At 39.4% G+C, this 17,509-nt stretch overlaps 1 long non-coding RNA gene across 1 annotated transcript in view; it reads left to right on the forward strand.

Annotated features, from left to right (window-relative positions):
- LOC145398638 (uncharacterized) overlaps nt 1–14,307 on the forward strand; it is a 41,904-nt gene extending 27,597 nt beyond the window's left edge. The window contains exons 2-3 of the long non-coding RNA XR_013897172.1: nt 12,737–12,850; nt 14,256–14,307. This is a non-coding gene — a long non-coding RNA (uncharacterized LOC145398638). The remainder of the gene's footprint in view (nt 1–12,736; nt 12,851–14,255) is intronic.
- The last annotated feature ends 3,202 nt before the right edge of the window (nt 14,308–17,509 follow it).

Raw genomic sequence — 17,509 nt, forward strand, 5'->3', positions numbered from 1 at the left:
CGCCAACTCACTCCCCCCTCCCTCATATACCTCTCAACTCCATTCCTTCTCCTCATCCTCGGTCTTCCCCTTCCTCTCCCTCCCTCCACCTCACCTACATACACCCTCTTAGTCAGTCTTTCATTCTCCATTCTCTCCACATGTCCAAACCACATGAGTGTATTTCTCCTAATCTTCTCAACCACATCCACTTCCAGCCCACCACGTTCCTTCACTTCTTCATTCGTCAACCTGTCCCTCCATATCACTCCACATGCTCCTCTCAAGTAACTCATTTCCACTGCTCTCATTCTTGACTTGTTTTCCCCTCTAGTAAGGTCCATGCCTTGCTTCCATATGTCAGGGTAGGGATCACAATACTATCATGAAGTGACTTCTTAACTTTCATACTCACCTCCCTATTTCTCATCACTGCTTTCAGTGTACCAACAACCTTCCTTCCATGTTGGATCCCTTTCAAGCACTTCATCCCAAAAAGTTCCATCTTTACTCATCACACTACCCAGGTACTTGAATGCACTCACATTCTCCATATCCTCACCATCCAACCTCACTGTGCGTTCTGTGACTTCATTCCTCTCAAACACCATAACTTTACTCTTGTTTACATTACCTTTCAGATTCCTCTTCCTACATACTCTCCCAGATTCATTCACCAAACCTTTCATCTTCACTAAACAATACTGTATCATCAGCAAACAGCAACACCGGAATCTTCCACATCTCACCCTCATTCATTACAGCCACCCCCCACATCCACTGCCCTACCATGCACCTCCTTTAGAACCCCATCCATGTATATATTAAACAGCCATGGAGACATCAAACAACCCTGTTTCAGTCCCACAGTGAGACCAAAGAACTCACTCAGCTCACCATCCATTCGCATCGTAGCCCTAGCTCCTTCGTTCATATTCTTCACAGCACTCAACAATTTCCCCTCCACTCCATATATTATTAATACCTTCCACATGCATTCCCTCTCTATTCTGTCATAAGCCTTCTCCAAGTCCATGAAGGCAGCATACACTTTCTTTCCCTTCTCTAAATACTTCTCCACTAAACATCTTAGAACAAATATCTGATCTACACACCCTCTTCCCTTCGTAAATCCCCCTTGTTCTTCTCCAACTAGCTCCTCCGTTATATGCCTAACCCTATCAATGAGTATTCTACCATATTTTTTTCCAGTCACACTAAGAAGGCAAATACCCCTATGGTTACCACATACCTCTCTCTTCCCTTTTCCTTTGTATAAAGGAACAATTATACCTGACTTCTAGTCCTCTGGAACCCTTCCCTCTTCCCAAGCCAATCTACACAACTTCCATATGCACTCCACTACAATCTCACCCCCCATACTTCAGCATTTCACCACACACTCCATCAATTCCTGGGGCCTTTCCCATCTTGAATTTCTTCATTGCTTCCACTACTTCCGCCCTACTGATCTTTTCCTCCCTTCTCTCACTTCTTCTTCTCCCAGCCATTCCTCAACCACTTACACTCGCACTGCTCTCACTCTCTATATTCAACAAATCCTCAAAGTGCTCCTTTCATCTCCTCAATTTTTCCCTCTTCTCCATCAACAATCTGTTTTTCCTATCTTTCACTCCCCTACTATTTCCCTTTTCACACTGCCTTACTTTCTTTACCTCCTTCCAAAATAATTTCTTACTCTCCCTCCATTTCACACTCAGATTCCTCCTAAACTCTTCATCCACTTTCTTCTTCCTCTCCTTCACCAATCTCTTCACCTCCCTTCTCCTGCTCACATATACCTCTCTCTTCTCTCTCTCATCTTTTCCCCTACCTCTGCTCGCTAGCCATTCACTATATGCCTTCTTTTATTCCACAGCTCATTTCACCTCATCATTCCACCATGCTGTCCCTTGCACACCCCTGCATCTCCTCCTCACTCCACAAACCACTTCACATGCTGCACCTATCTCTTCCTTGAATATCATACATACGTTTTCCACCCTTTCCATTTGCTCTAACTCATACCTTTCCAATCTTTCTTCCACTATGCTCTTATACTCTGCCATTTTTCTCTATCTTGCAACTTCTCCACTCTTCTCACAGGAGTTGTTTCCTCCTGTCTTCCCCTTTGTCTCCTCTTCCACTTTCCTTGCAGCCTTACCTTGGCCATCACTATGTAATGGTCTGAGATTCCATTTCCCCACCCTCTTCACACTCTTGTGTCCAACACTTGTCTTCTCATTCGCTCATCCACACACACGTAGTCTATACTGCCTTTCGTTCCACAAGTTCACCATCCATCCTTCTCATGACTTTCCATGTATACCTGTGGATCATCTTATGCCGAAAGTAGGTGCTGGCTATTGCCAACCCCTTACCAGCACAGATGTCCACCAAAGCACTACCATTCCCATCTACTTCAGCTAGCACACCCCACTGACCAACCACTCCATCCACTTGTACATTCCCCACATTGCCATTCATGTCTCTAGTCAAAAACAATCTCTCGCTCCTCTCAAACTTATCCATACATGCTTCAACACTTGCCCAAAACTCACCTTTCACTCTTGCCATTCGGTCCTCTGTTGGCACATACGCACATACAATCTTCCATGCTTGTATATTTACTTTCATCCTCACCCATACAATCCTTGCATCCACTGTTCCATACTCTTATATTCTCCTTCCCCTTCTTGCTTATCATCAGACATACTCCCTCACTTGCCCTCAATCTCATTAAGTCCCGCACATATACCTAAACCATAATCCCATTCTCTCACACTTTCACCACCATTTAGTTTCAGTCAGTCCACATATATCCACTCTTGCATCTTCAAGCACCTGAACAATCTCTCTCTCTTTCACTTCATCATTCACTCCTCTCACATTCCATGTTCCCACCCTCAGAATGTCCTTTGTCCATTTCTTAGTCGTCAGCGTATGGTCTGTCCTGGTCCAAGGCGCTTTATTTCCTTGCTTAGTTCTTTTTACGGGGTGGGGCACTAACCAACCACCAACCCTTTTAGTCGCCTCATACGACAAGCAGGGATAGTGGGGGAGTATTCTTGAAACCCCCCTACCCCCTACCCCCAGGTGGGGGTAACTGGCTACTCTGACTCGTAACGGAAGTATGGAATTGAGAAATATCGGGAATTCTCAAGCACTACCTAACTGGCAAATCCCGCTTCTCAACAATATAGTAAGGTAGGGAGGTATGTAGGTAGCCAGGTAGATAGGTGAGAACCAGTGTCGATGATATGTATGATGTGGGAAAACATGCTACCAATATAAAGCCGTGAGGCATTGGATAGCGCGTTGTGGGTTTGCTTATTTTCTTTGTCTCTCCTGCACCTCTGTCTCTCTTGTATTGTAGGCGAGTGATAGATACTTTTGGATTACAGTACTTTATTGTGACACAGTTATCGTTGTGCTGAAAAGTAACATTACTTAACGGCTAACCTCCTGCACAACCCTCTCTCCTTAGCTTTCTTCAACCTTCTATTGTTCTCTCTGGCTCTCTGACTTCTATACCTGACTTCCAGCAATATATACTTCTTGGTGGGGATGTGTGTAATGTCTAGCACTTTTCCACCACATGGGCTAACCAGCTTTCGCCAGTTACCTCACGTGTTTCCTGCATAATGGTATTCTCTATCATCTGGAAAATGTTTGCCATACGTTCGGTTTGCCCTGTGGCTAGAGGATGTGTACAGTATGTCTCCACGTAAGAACTAGACATTGCAAGTGGTTCCTGTTGTGCTATGAGATAAGTACTAATGTCTATAATTATTACATGTCTATTACATATGACCTACTAATGCCTGTACACACCCTGTCAAAAGCTTTAGAAATATCAAGGGCTACTGCATGAGTTTCTCCATGCTGGTCAATTGACTGATGGATGGTATGAGTTAAGTGAGTGAGTATATCAACAGTGGATATGTCAAGGCAAAAACCATACTGTCTATCACTAACAATTATATTGTTGGATTCAAGATGTTTAACCTTGTGGTCATCAGTTACAATCTCAAATACTTTACCAAGACAAGATGTGGAAGCAACTGGTCTGTAATCAGAGGGGTCAGAGGAAATACCTTTCTTTGAAATTGGGTGGATATTGGCTTCTTTCGAAGAATTAGGGAATGAAGAAGCACGTACGGATAGTCTGAAAAATTTAGCTAGAACAGGAGCAAGTTCTGGGGAACACTTTATCAAAACAACTGGAGGAATTCCATGTGGACCTGGAACATAGTTGGTAAATTGTCTACGATGGATTTTACGTGTCTAGTCAGTATTTTAAGTGAAGCAATTTCGGGAGAGTCAATTTCTAGTGCAGGGTCGTTCTGACTGTCGTCCTCTGAGGTAGAATTTCTGGCAATGTACCGGCAAGAATGTTCGGGTCAGTAATGTTATAGTGTTACCATCTGGAGATTTTAGTGGGAGAATGGGTGATGTTAAAGTTGTTATTGAAACAATTGAGGTTTGACCAGAATATTCTTTTGTCATTAGGACTGTTTAACAATTTCGTTGCTTGGTTGTGAGTTGATTTAACGAGATTTAGTACTGCTTTTGCATGGTTTCTAGCAATTTTAATTGACTAAAGGAATCAAATATTTTTATTTTAAGTAAGAGTTATTTTGCTAAGGACTGTAGGGTCGTTACTCTGGCACAGTAGCTGTCAAACCATTTTGGGGAGTTAGATCTTTTACTGAACTGTAGACTGGGTATAAACAATTCCATACCATCTTGTATTAAGTCATTATTGTGGGACACGGTTGAATTGATGTCACTGGAGAAGAAAAACTGCCATGGAATATCAAGATAATTTCTAAATCCATCCCAATCTGCCTTATCAAAGTGCCATTGTGTTGGAACTTTATAGCCAATATATATATATATATATATATATATATATATATATATATATATATATATATATATATATATATAGATAGATAGATAGATAAACTCTTTAGTCTTGTAATATGTAAGTCTTGAATTTTGATTAAAGTTATTTTGGTAATCGAAGAGCAGGAGGAATTAAAGATGAATACAGGGAGTTGATCTTGATTTATTATCTTCAGATAAAGTCTAAGTTGAGTAGCATATATACTACAAGTGACTTAACTTGCTAAACAAGGGTAGATGGACCCCCTCTTCGTTTATGTTCTCTCCACTACCTGCCGGTTCTAAGGCTAACCTCCTTCTGATCTCTGTATCCTAAATTCCCATTTTAGCAGGGGTCATGTCACGTGGAATATACTGTTGTGAAGCTTCTAGAAGCCTGTGTGTGTGTATGTGTGTGTATGGTCACGAGGCACTGTTAGTGTGCATATCAAGCATTCCTTCAGTTAAGAGTGTGCAAGCCTGTTTACCTTTGCTCAATTCTCGCTGACACACAACCTATCTCATCCCCTGGCTTGATGCTTCTATCTGTCTACCTATTTATCTATCTATCATGCTATCTATTATGATTTGTATTTATAATATGGAGTCCTGACATCACTCAGTCACGCCACTGGCGGTCCTCCGACAGCAATCATTATTGACATATTCAAGTCTGTTCATACATAACATTGATTATAATATTGTATAGATATAATATTCATGTCAATCTTGCAATGATCCAGTAATAATACATTTTAACCCTTCTCCGGTAAACCTATAATTTTACCCTTACTTAGGTAATGTGGGGTCTGTCAGACCCCAATATTTAAAAAATCGTCAAAAATACTTACAACAACTTTATTGAAACAATCGCTTTTACACAGCTTCTGTAGGCCTTTTCCTTTATTTTAGTGCAAAATGTATGGAAATATAAGTGACGAAATATTTTATGGAAAATTAAATGAAAAAACATTGAAAAATTTTATACAATCTGAAATTAGTGGCTGCCATACCAACACTGATATGTTTCACCAGTGTTCTATCATTGCATGCTGTACAGTAATGGCCAATGTTTCTGTACGCAGTAAGAGAAGCACGTCATAAAAAAAAATTGTTTGGAAGTTATATATTTGGGAAAATAATCACAGGTTAGGTAAAGTGGGGTCCACTGGACCCCAAAGGCCCTTTATCGCGAAAACAGAGCCAGATCCCGAACTGACCCCATCACCTCCCTAAACTAGTCTATTAGTCAGGAAGGTAGAGGGAAAACCAGATCCCAAGACCTTTTTGATATGAAAAACACTAAGAAAAATAGCATGGGGTCCCACAGACCCCACATTACCTGAGGAGAAGGTAAACAAATTGTATACATAATTGAACAAATACAATATGGTTAAACTGGTTATTGTATGACATTTTGTAAGATGTGTATGTATAACAGACATACACATATAACTGTGCAATGGTAATACTGCTAGGTCATTACATTACATATGGAGTTGTCCCTTTAGTAATGTCTAATATTTCACCTAACTTGTATGATGATTCTGGTAATACAGAATTGTGGTAACATTGTATGAATTGTTATATAATATTGTAGTAACATTGTGGTAATACATAATTGTAGCATTGTATGAATTGTTACATAATATTGTAGTAACATTGTGGTAATACATAATTGCAAAATTGTATGAATTGTTACATAATATTGTGGTAACATTGTAGTAATAGATAATTGTAACATTGTATGAATTGTTACATAATATTGTAGTAACATTGTGGTAATGCATAATTGTAACATTGTATGAATTCTTACATAATATTATAGTAACATTGTGGTAATGCATAATTGTAACCGTATGAATTGTTACATAATATTGTAACATTGTAGTAATACATAATTGTAACATTGTATGAATTGTTACATAATATTGTAGTAACATTGTGGTAATGCATAATTGTAACATTGTATGAATTGTTATATAATATTATAGTAACTGCAGTCCTGACAACGCTAATCAGGTCATACTACGGTCGATGATAGTAATGATGTGTCTTGCCATTGGCTCGTGGAGAACAGTAATTTGCTTTTTGTTTAACTTATAAAAGTTTATGTAGTATTTTGGCATTTGTAGTAACACACCTATTTTCATTTGTTTCTTATGTGACCTTTTTTTTTTTGTATGTATTGATTTTCTATAGTTCGTTTTTCTTCGTTTGTCTACGCTTTTTCGGTGCTGTCCGAGGTTGCATAATTGCTGGCTAATTCCCTTGGAAACCTTTTTTAAGGTTTAGTTTATATTGCACAGATATTTCTGAAAATGATATTATATACCCCCATATTTTGTTATTTTATATAAAAAATATATATACACTATATACAGTATTAAGTAAATACACTGACTTGTTCATTTGTACCTCTCGTGGGCAATGTATGTGTCAGCACTGTGTGGAAATCTTTGTCTTTACGATTGTGTGGAAGATGTTCATTCCTGCTAACGCTATTTGTGTTGGCCATTTTTTTTTTAACTTAATTGGTCTGTTTCCACTAGGTAGCTTTAATTACTAAATGTTTAATACAGTTCTTCTAATCGCTCACTGAGTAACTGTGATAGTATATTTTCTTTATTATTTTGTAGCTGTAATAATGTATAGTTGTATGTATGAAACACGTATTTTATGTACATATAAATGGTAACACTCGTTAGTAGTAAATAAATGCTATAGTAAATGAATGAATATATACAGTGTAGAATATTTATTGTTGGTGCAAGTATTTAATGATTGAATTATGAAGATAATAGAAGTAGGTATATGTATTTAAGTTGTAACTATACGGCACGTTTTATATGTTTGTGCAAAAGTTTTTTGTCTACCACTGTGTATTGTATAAATGAAGTAACTATGTAACTCACTAGATTTTACTGGTGGGAATGGTGTGAGTGGTGGTGCCACACACGAGTTGATTGACGTGGCGTCTTCTCAGCAAACATGCATGGTGACGTTGACTTTCCACACTGGTAGCCGTGGTAAGTAAATGAGTAGCGATGTGTAACCTGAGGGAGGAAAGGTAAGATGCGTTATTAATGTGGCTCTGGTGTTTTGCCGCGTCGTCTTGACCTCGCACTCCTGCGGTTGGAGAGAGAGGAGGGTGAGGGTAGGTGGTTGTGAGCTGTGAGTCGTGTCTCGCTCTTCATTTGTTTCTTTTGTTTTTCTTTCTCGATGTATTGTCGGTCCTTTCCTCTTGTGATTTACTCGTTGTGGGATGAAGACTGCCACTACTTGTAGGAGCGTGTAGAAGATTATGGAGATGTCTTGTAGACTTGTTACTTGTAGTTTACCGTAGATGGTTGTAGTTCATTGGTTCGTCATAGAAATTGGAAGATTGTTTGTATCAATATTTTGTTAAACTACTGGCAAGGCGTCATATGACTTCTTCACCTCTACATCAACTTGATGATCGGGGAATAGGCGGAGGGGGGGTTGGAGAGAATACTCTCAGAAGCTGCTTGTGAGTTGTTGGTTGTAAGAGGTATTATTTGTTTTCTATCTTGATAATGTAGACTCAACTGTACATTCATAGACTCGTAGACTCGTAGGCTTGTAGACTCATAGGCTCGTAGGCTTGTAGACTCATAGACTCGTAGGCTTGTAGACTCGTAGGCTCATAGGCTTGTAGACTCGTTCTTCTTGTTGTATACTCGCTTGTAGTTACTTGATCGTAGAATTGTAGTTTCTTGATAATGTAGAATCAACTGCCACCATCTTTTGTAGAATCTTCGTAGCTTCTTTTAGTGTGTTTTGGAGATCGGTTATACATATATTAGACTCGTGGACGAGCTGTTGTTATACGTGATTAGTTTTGTAAGTAGATAATCTTCGTTCCCTTTGTCATCCAATGACAGGAGAGGGAAAGATTAGTATGGGACTATTTTTATTTGTCTTGGAAATATTAACAGTCTGTCACACACAAGTGAAGTATAAAGTAGAGTCCCGCTAGCTACCTCCCTGTCTTGCTCTATCTCTCTCTCTGCCACCCTCTCACTCCTGTTGCTAGCCTCCTTCTCCCAATTACCTCTCAGTTGTATGGCTCGCCCCTTTCTGATCTCTGTTTCTTAAATTCCCATATTAGCAGGGGTCATGTCACGTGAAATATATTGTTGTGAAGCTTCTAGAAACCTGTGTGTGAGTATGTGTGTATCTGTGTGTATGGTCACGAAGCGCTGTTCATGTGCATATCAAGCATTCCTTCAGTTAAGAGTGTGAAAGCCTGTTTACCTTTGCTTGATCTCGCTGACACACTACCTATCTCATCCCCTGGCTTGATGCTTCTATCTGTCTATCTATTTATCTATCTATGATGCTATCTATTATGATCTGTATTTATAGTATGGAGTCCTGACATCTGGTCACTCTGACAGGTTCAGAATGGGATGGTTTGGGGGAACTGGCTAATGAGGCTTTAATGAGATTGTGGTCGAATCATCCAAGTTGTAACAGTACTTTTATCCTGTATTGATCTTGATTATTTGTCAGGAATAGGTCCAAGAGTTAGGCGTTATGGCCATGATTAACTGTTGTCCTGGTTGGTTGTTTTACCATTTGCATGAGATTAAATGATTCAGCAGATGGCTCGCGTTCCAGACCAGTATCATCAGTCCTGGCAGAATGCAATAATCATTCTACATCATGGACACGAAAATCACCCAAAACGGTAATTTGAGGGGTAAGGGTGAGGTTAAGGTTAGGCAACTGTGTGGATATGGAGTCAAATATACTGGATTCTGAAGAAGCACTGGGGAAGTGATAAACTACACAGATATATTGGGTAATGTTTAGATAATTTAGTTTATATAGTGAGTATTCAAAATTAGCTGAAGTGAAATTAAAATTAGTGTCAACTGCAAATGTAGATTTTATATATCAACAAGTGTCACCCTTGTTACGGAAGTCTGTGAGGAGATGATAACCAGGAAAACAAAATGAGGATGTCTGTAGAGGGAGAGATTTGGGGTTCTGTGAGGAACAGGGCTAGAAGGGTTATTGATTGGAGGAAAAAGGGAATGGAATTCAGATTGGTACTAAGACCACGGATATTGGTGAAATATAAGGCCGAATCTGTATTTTAGCATGAACAATGTTTGCAACAACACTGTCAGTACAATCACTTGATTGCTACCAGGACGACCCGAGCCACTAGCCCTACCCTGCCTGTGAAGGTAGACGATAATGTTATTTTGGGGATGTCAGACAAGATATAATGTGGTTTTGTGTTGTGTATTATAGAAATGACTGTTTGCGTGCTTTAACCCGCAGCGTCCCATCGACGTTCTTTAACGTCCACACGTTTTGTCACTGCCAATCCCGTCGACGTACATAAATGCGGATCAATTGCAAGGCCCCTAATTTGCACAATTTTCAATTTTCGTGAATGATTTTTGGCACGTATACACGTGACACCTTCCTCTTCAAGATGCCAGGCAGGGACAATGCCTTACTCAGCATGACCTCCTCCCCCCCCCTGCACACCATTGTCTCAGCAATTCACCTGTTATCAGTGACCTGGCCAGTAAAGCCATGTCATGCCACGGTACGAAATTCAGAGCCAGAGTGATTCCCCAATCAATGACAATGTAGAGGACAAACTTTACATAGGATTAGAAGAAGAAACAGTCAGAAATGATGATCAGGTGATGTGGCAAAAAAAGGTCATGTATGTTGATGAGTTAGTGAGTGTAACAATGCTTATAATGCCTATATTACTGCTTGAAAACCAATATACTCTCGTACTACATATAAGTTCTTACCAAGTAAATAAATAAATACCGTTTATGAGTGGTGTGAAATAGTTATCCTCCCATAGAACTCGTTTTCTTTGGTGCCAGCCTGTCAAAAAACCCGGTAAGGTAAGGAGGTACTGCTACCTGTATTGAGTATTTTAAACCTCAGGTGAGCGATTTCTCTATGAATTTTCGATGTTTCTCACCAAAAGCGGAGGTTTGAGCCAAAAGAAAATTTTTCCAGAAATGGTCGGGATTGGGGGGAGTCAGTGGTGGAAAAGTGGTCGGGATGGGGCGGGTTAAGTTTGATAAGGATATTTTATAACTGAAGGGTGAGGTAGGTGTTGGAGAGGAACCGCTTCATACTGTGGCACCGACATTATGAGGTGGGTGTGCTGCTCGGTCAAACAAATGTCACATCGCTCTCTTCCTGTCCCCAGCAAGATGGATGATAGACTGCTGAAATTTATTAACTTGAGCCTGAAGTACAGCAGGGTCACGTTTCATCTGAACCTAGGGCTACAACAACAGCAACTACTACTCTTGCTACTGCACCTGCTGCTGCTGCTGCTGGGATGAAACAGGGAATGTGAATACTGAATCGAGCAGGTTGTTGAGTAAATGCTATGCTGGGATGTGTGAGGTGTGCATGATGATTTGTGGCGCAGTGTAGTGTGGTTTAATGTGGTGTGGTACAGTGGTGAGTGTATGAAAATTGGTGTATTGTGTGGTGTGGATTTGGGGATGGTGTTTTGATGTGTAGCATAAAATATTTCAATGAACTGCAATGTTGTACTGTTGTCTTGTGTGTGTGTGTGTGTGTGTGTGTGTGTGTGTGTGTGTGTGTGTGTGTGTGCTGCAGTACGCAATGTTTTTTTTTTTTTGTCTCGAAATGTATTGTAATGCATGCTATAGTGTTGCGTAATGAGGTGTGGTGTGATGTGTTTTGTTATAATGACTTGCGTACTATTCTTTACAAGTAAACACATAACACACACTATAGCATGCATGTGTGTGCATGTGTGTGTGTGTGTGTGTGTGTGTGCTGCAGGACGCAATTTTTTTTTTTTTTTTTGTCTCGAAATGTATTGTAATGCATGCTATAGTGTTGCGTAATGAGGTGTGGTGTGATGTGTTTTGTTATAATGACTTGCGTACTATTCTTTACAAGTAAACACATAACAAAAATCATAGTCTGCTGTAGAATATTTTTTGTAGCGTGGTGTTATATAATGTACTGTAGTGTGGCTTGGTGTAGTGCATTGTTGATTGTTAAATGTGTCAATATGTGGTACTGAACTTTTGGTGTAATATGTTACTTTTATGCCGAAAAAAGACCCTTCCAAAATGTCAAACAAGATAAAGCTAAATACAGATCTGTGTCAAATAATCTAAAGATACATGAACATAATTTTGACACAGTAAAGAGTTAGACTAACATAAATTGATCGGGTGAGTGATGAACAGGTTGGTTTTACGCAGTGGTAGAGGATCTGTTGATTAATTCGATATGGACGATGATGAAAGCAGTAGATAAAGCATGTGAGAAAGAATGGAAAATACTTATGGAATTTATGGTACAGAATGAGGGAGGGCAGGTTAAACAGAGTGGAAGTATGGAATAAATGGTTCAAAATAAGGGACAACATGTCAAAAAGAATGGAAACATGGAAGGAGGTATGTTCTGTATGTATGTATGAGTGGCAAGGATGGTTTAGAATAAAACAGTTAGACAGAATATACTATGCGGAATGAAAACTGCTCGATGCATCACTGAAGGAAATGACGACTTTTCAATGGCTTATTCTCGCTACATCTAGACAATTTTAAGAAAGGCTACTAACTGAAGAAGTTAATGAGGGCTATATCTAACCCTTCTAACTCGAAGAGTTTTTCTGAGACAGAATTAAATAGACTGGAGTGGCATCGATAAAATATGGATGACGTCACTGAACTGATGAAGTTAAAAGTTGTTCACGTGGCAGTGAAGCATATGTAAATATTATTTTTGGTATGTATCTTACATGAATTCCTGTAAAATATGCTACTGTAAACATGTATTTTTTAACAAACATTTCTTGCTACAGAATCTTGCCGTACTGGTGGTAGTGTGGTGTTGATGGCAGCCGCTTTGGGAAGATTTTGGCTTGGCCTGTGGGTGTCCTGCCTCATGGTCCACGCCCGCCTGCCCCGATGCTGTGGTATGTTGTTCGCTTGTAATTAATTATGTTCAGTACCATCACACATCGGGTGTAATATAATATGCAGAAATTGTGTTACAGCGCCTTGGAGTATTAAAAAGGAATAATAATACCCATATCGAGAGAGTCAAGGGCCTGCCATAGCCGTTTTATGCAAATGCAAGTAAAATTCTTCTGCTCCTTTAAAGCTTTGTACAAGGTCACAATAAAGAAGGAAATGGCATTATTGTTACATCACACCAAAATACCGTGACATGAAAAAGGAGACAAAGTATTACACGAATCTGAGTTCCTAAATGGGCGGAACATTTACCATCCCTCGAGCATAGAAGTATAAGTTAAAAATTGCAAATGGTAAGAGCAATTTAATATGGTAGGTTTTCTGTAAAGATGTGGAATATTTTATCTCGGGCGATGGTGTGTAACAATATGTAGAATGCAACTCATTTTCTAATACATAATAATTGCTCTTAAAGACTGATGTATGTTAAGTTAGTGCTTTCCTTGTACTGTTAGTTTTGGTAAGCATCCATATACACTTTCCCATAAAAAGGAGAAGGTTATTAGGATAAAAAACATTAACAGACATTATAAAAACACCGGGAAACTATCAGACTTCCACTGAAATGAACTAGCGTCTGTTCACCCATCTTTAAAGTTTGAACTTTAAAAATTCATGGCAACACCTTACTGGCTAAACGAATCACACAAATATGAGCTTCGTAATGCGTTGTAGGCTATGAAGAGTGGTACGCACTTCTCCCACTCTGCTGGTCTATGTTTCGTGTGTTGCGGGGACGGCTTCTTCGGTGTTTTCACTGTATAGTGCATAATTTATTCATTCTCTACTCCCACCGTTGTACCCATGCCCACACCAACAAACTGAGCCGTCCATGCAATACATAAGATACATCCAGGTGAGTTCTACTGTAGCGCTATTTACGGATAGCCCTACGCAAGAACTATGCAATTTTGTGATATTCTTTTGTTCTGGTACAAGACAGGGACGCCTTCACGTGGTGGCACCAATATAGCTGAGCGACCCTGCCTGCCAGGTTGTAAAAACGTTACTCTTCCCTCGCTATCCCCTTAGAGGAAGATGTTGACTCCAGGAGGAGGAGAACTGAAGCCTGCAGTCCACTGGGGTCACGTCTCACATAAATCTGGGGCAGGAACTACTATACCTCTACTACTACCAATAGTTTTTCTTCTACAACAACAACAACAACAAAAACTACTACTACTAGTACTACTACTACAACTACTACTACTACTATCTCTATTACAACAACAACAATTACTGCTCCTACTACCACTGTTACAACAACAACCACAACAACTACAGTTAAAATCACTACTACTGCTAGTACTACAACTACTACTACTACTATTACGCTTGTTCCAGACCTGAGCCAATCTGTGGGCGACCTCCATGCTGCACTGGACGCCATGTTGGCCAAACAGTCATGCAATCGCTCCTCCGTGTTTGTGCTGACAGATGGCTCGTACTGGACCTCCGTCGTGTCCAGGGTTAGTATTATATTATCTGCTATTCCCTCTTTTTTATATGCTGGAATCTGGGCACAGGCTTAACAGTCCGTCCCCTTAGGCCCAGCAGTCCTCCAACGTACCATACACCTCCACATGACACCACTTCGGCACTAACACCCACCGTCCATACTGATCACATCAGGGTTTAAAATAAGTGTGCAATGATCACAAATTGTGCAGTGATCAATCTGATTTCCGAATTGATCAATCTGATTTTGTGTAGTGAAGAAATTGATTATGTGCAGTCAAAAATACTTGTTCGGGTAAATGGAAAACGTTTGGGAATACAGCCTACTCAGAATTTCTATAGTAGTCTCGCAAATTATTTAAAAAGAGATAGCAATAAGTTTAATTTTATTATTTAACCCTTTTTATTTTATGAAAGAAAAAAAAGCTTTCCTAAGTTTCCCGCTTTTTTTTTTCTTGGCGATTTTGGCAATCTCAAGACAGGAAATGGGGTTTGGGAGTCTCACAGACCAGTGTATCTAGCAGTGTTGCTGCGCCTGATCTTATATCCTAAAAAACAATAAGGACTGTGGAGAAATATACTGTATATATTCTTAACCCTACCTCATTCACTTTCCTTCTCTTTAACACCTAGTATCCTAACTTTACTTTCTCTGTTAAACTTGAGTAAGCGTGAGAGCAGGATTTATGTTTGAAATATGATGAGTTTTATTTTTTTTTTTTAAATAATAATTGTATTTTTTCCATTGTTAAACCAGAAATTTTTAAGAACAGTGTTCATTTCAGGTGTTTTCGAACACAATTTCTCAAATTATTTACTTGTACATATTTCAACATTCATTAGCCTCCATTTTTTTCACAATCAACTTTATGCAAAATGTGTAAGAATATTTTTTTTTTTTACGTATCCTTAGTTAATCTTTTCCTTATTTGAATTTAATATTATTGCTAAATATATTTGGTACATGAAACTCAAAATTGTAATACTGCGAAATATTACCTTATATATATATATATATATATATATATATATATATATATATATATATATGTATATATAATATATATATATATATATATATATATATATATATATATATATATATATATATAATGACTGGCAAACCTATCACTCTCTCTAACCCATTGGAGCCCGGTGTCCGGAATATTGGACAGAACTGGGATTTTTCAAGTGTTTATAAAGTAGGGAACCGCTGGGTAGGGACCTATGAGCTTCGCGACTATGAGCCGATAGGTAGAGAGCGGTACACTTAGTACCCACGCAGCGCCATGCCTCACCCAGCACCCCTGGGATCCAATGGGATATATATATATATATATATATATATATATATATATATATATATATATATATATATATATTTATATATGTAATCATCATCCGGACCTCCTTTCCCACCCAAGGTCAGAGTGAGGAGTAGCAATGTCCAGACAGCCCAAATATGCCCAGTCCAATGTGCCACATTTCCATTAACTCATCATTCAAGCCCCCAGAATCCTTGTTCTATCGGATACGTCAACAACATTCACCACATTCTGTAGCTTCACACAAACGTATCCAATTGAGTCAATCCGGACGCTGCCAGATTAAAAAGGGGTACCAAAAATCCCTGATCATGCGTTTCTTCTCACAACATTCATCCAGCCAGCTCGATTTCTTGTCAGTTCCCTAGCCTTACTGACTTCCAAACCTCTCTTCCTCACACACTCATCCACCATTTCTTTCCACCTCCTTGGCCTACCTCGCCTCCTCCCTCCTTCAAATTCGCTCAGGTATACCTCTTCCACCACTCTATTGTTATCCATTCTCTCCACATGACCATATCATCTCAATACACTTTCTTTGATTCTGGTGTCCGCCGACTTTCTCACTCCACATCTTTCACAAATCACATTATTTCGTATCCTATCCACCCTCTGTACTCGACATGCATTCCTCAATCCATATCTTAAAGTTGGCACTAACATTTCCTCATGTAAGCCTCGTGCAGCGGTAACACTCAAGCCTCTGTTTCTTATCAAGGCCTTCATTGCACCAGCTACTTTTCTCCCTTGTGTCACTCTGCCTTCAATTTCTTTTGCACATTTTCCTCTCTTTTCTATCACTGTACCCAAGTATTTGAACTCTCACCAATTCCAGTCTCTCTCCATTCACTGTACCATCACACTGGGAATTACCGACCCTCTCAATAACCATCACTTTATTTTTTTCTACATTTACTCTCAAGCCACGATCCTCACAGACATCAGCGAAACTCTGCACTAGCCTACCAAGTTCTTGTCCGGTACTTGCAAGCAGTACTATATCATTAGCACACAACAAATTCCATCCATCCATCACCATTCATTACCAACGCCGTCCCTCTCTCCATTACTCGTGTTTTAACTTTTCTCATCACTCCATCCATATATATATATATATATATATATATATATATATATATATATATATATATATATATATATATATATATATATATATATTTAGCACAGCCATGAGGACATTACACAACCTTATCGCACGCCCACGCCGATCGTGAACCATTCACTTAGATGCCCATTAACCCTTACATATGCTTCGCTACCATCATAAAAACTCTTGACAGCACCTAGCAGCTTACTATCTACACCATACATGCGGAAAACTTTCCACAATCCCTTTCTGTCCACTTTGTAGTATGCTTTTTCCAGATCCATGTATGCCATAAACACCTTATGGTCTTTCTCACAAGCCTTCTCTGACATCTGTCTCACTGCAAATATTTTTTCCACACATCCCCTACCACTCCTAAAGCCACCCTGTTCATCACTCACTAGGACTTCTGATATCTCTCTTAGTTTCTCTATAATAATTCTTCCTTATACCATCCCTACCACACTCAGTAAACTTATGCCACGATAATTCTTGCACTCACTTCGCTCACCTGTATTTTTGTACAGGGGTACAATCACAGACTTTTTCCACTTTGCAGGCACGGTTTCACTCATCCATGCCTTCTTACCTATCTCCAACAAGCACTTCATTTCACTCTCTCCACTACACTTAAGCATCCCTGCATACACATCATCAACCCCAGCTGCTTTCCCATTTTTCAGCCGCTTCACACCACTTTTCACCTG

Source organism: Coenobita brevimanus, chromosome 46, assembly GCF_032717465.1.
Source record: "Coenobita brevimanus isolate Jiangsu-jjx chromosome 46, ASM3271746v2, whole genome shotgun sequence".
Lineage (NCBI taxonomy): Eukaryota > Metazoa > Arthropoda > Malacostraca > Decapoda > Coenobitidae > Coenobita > Coenobita brevimanus.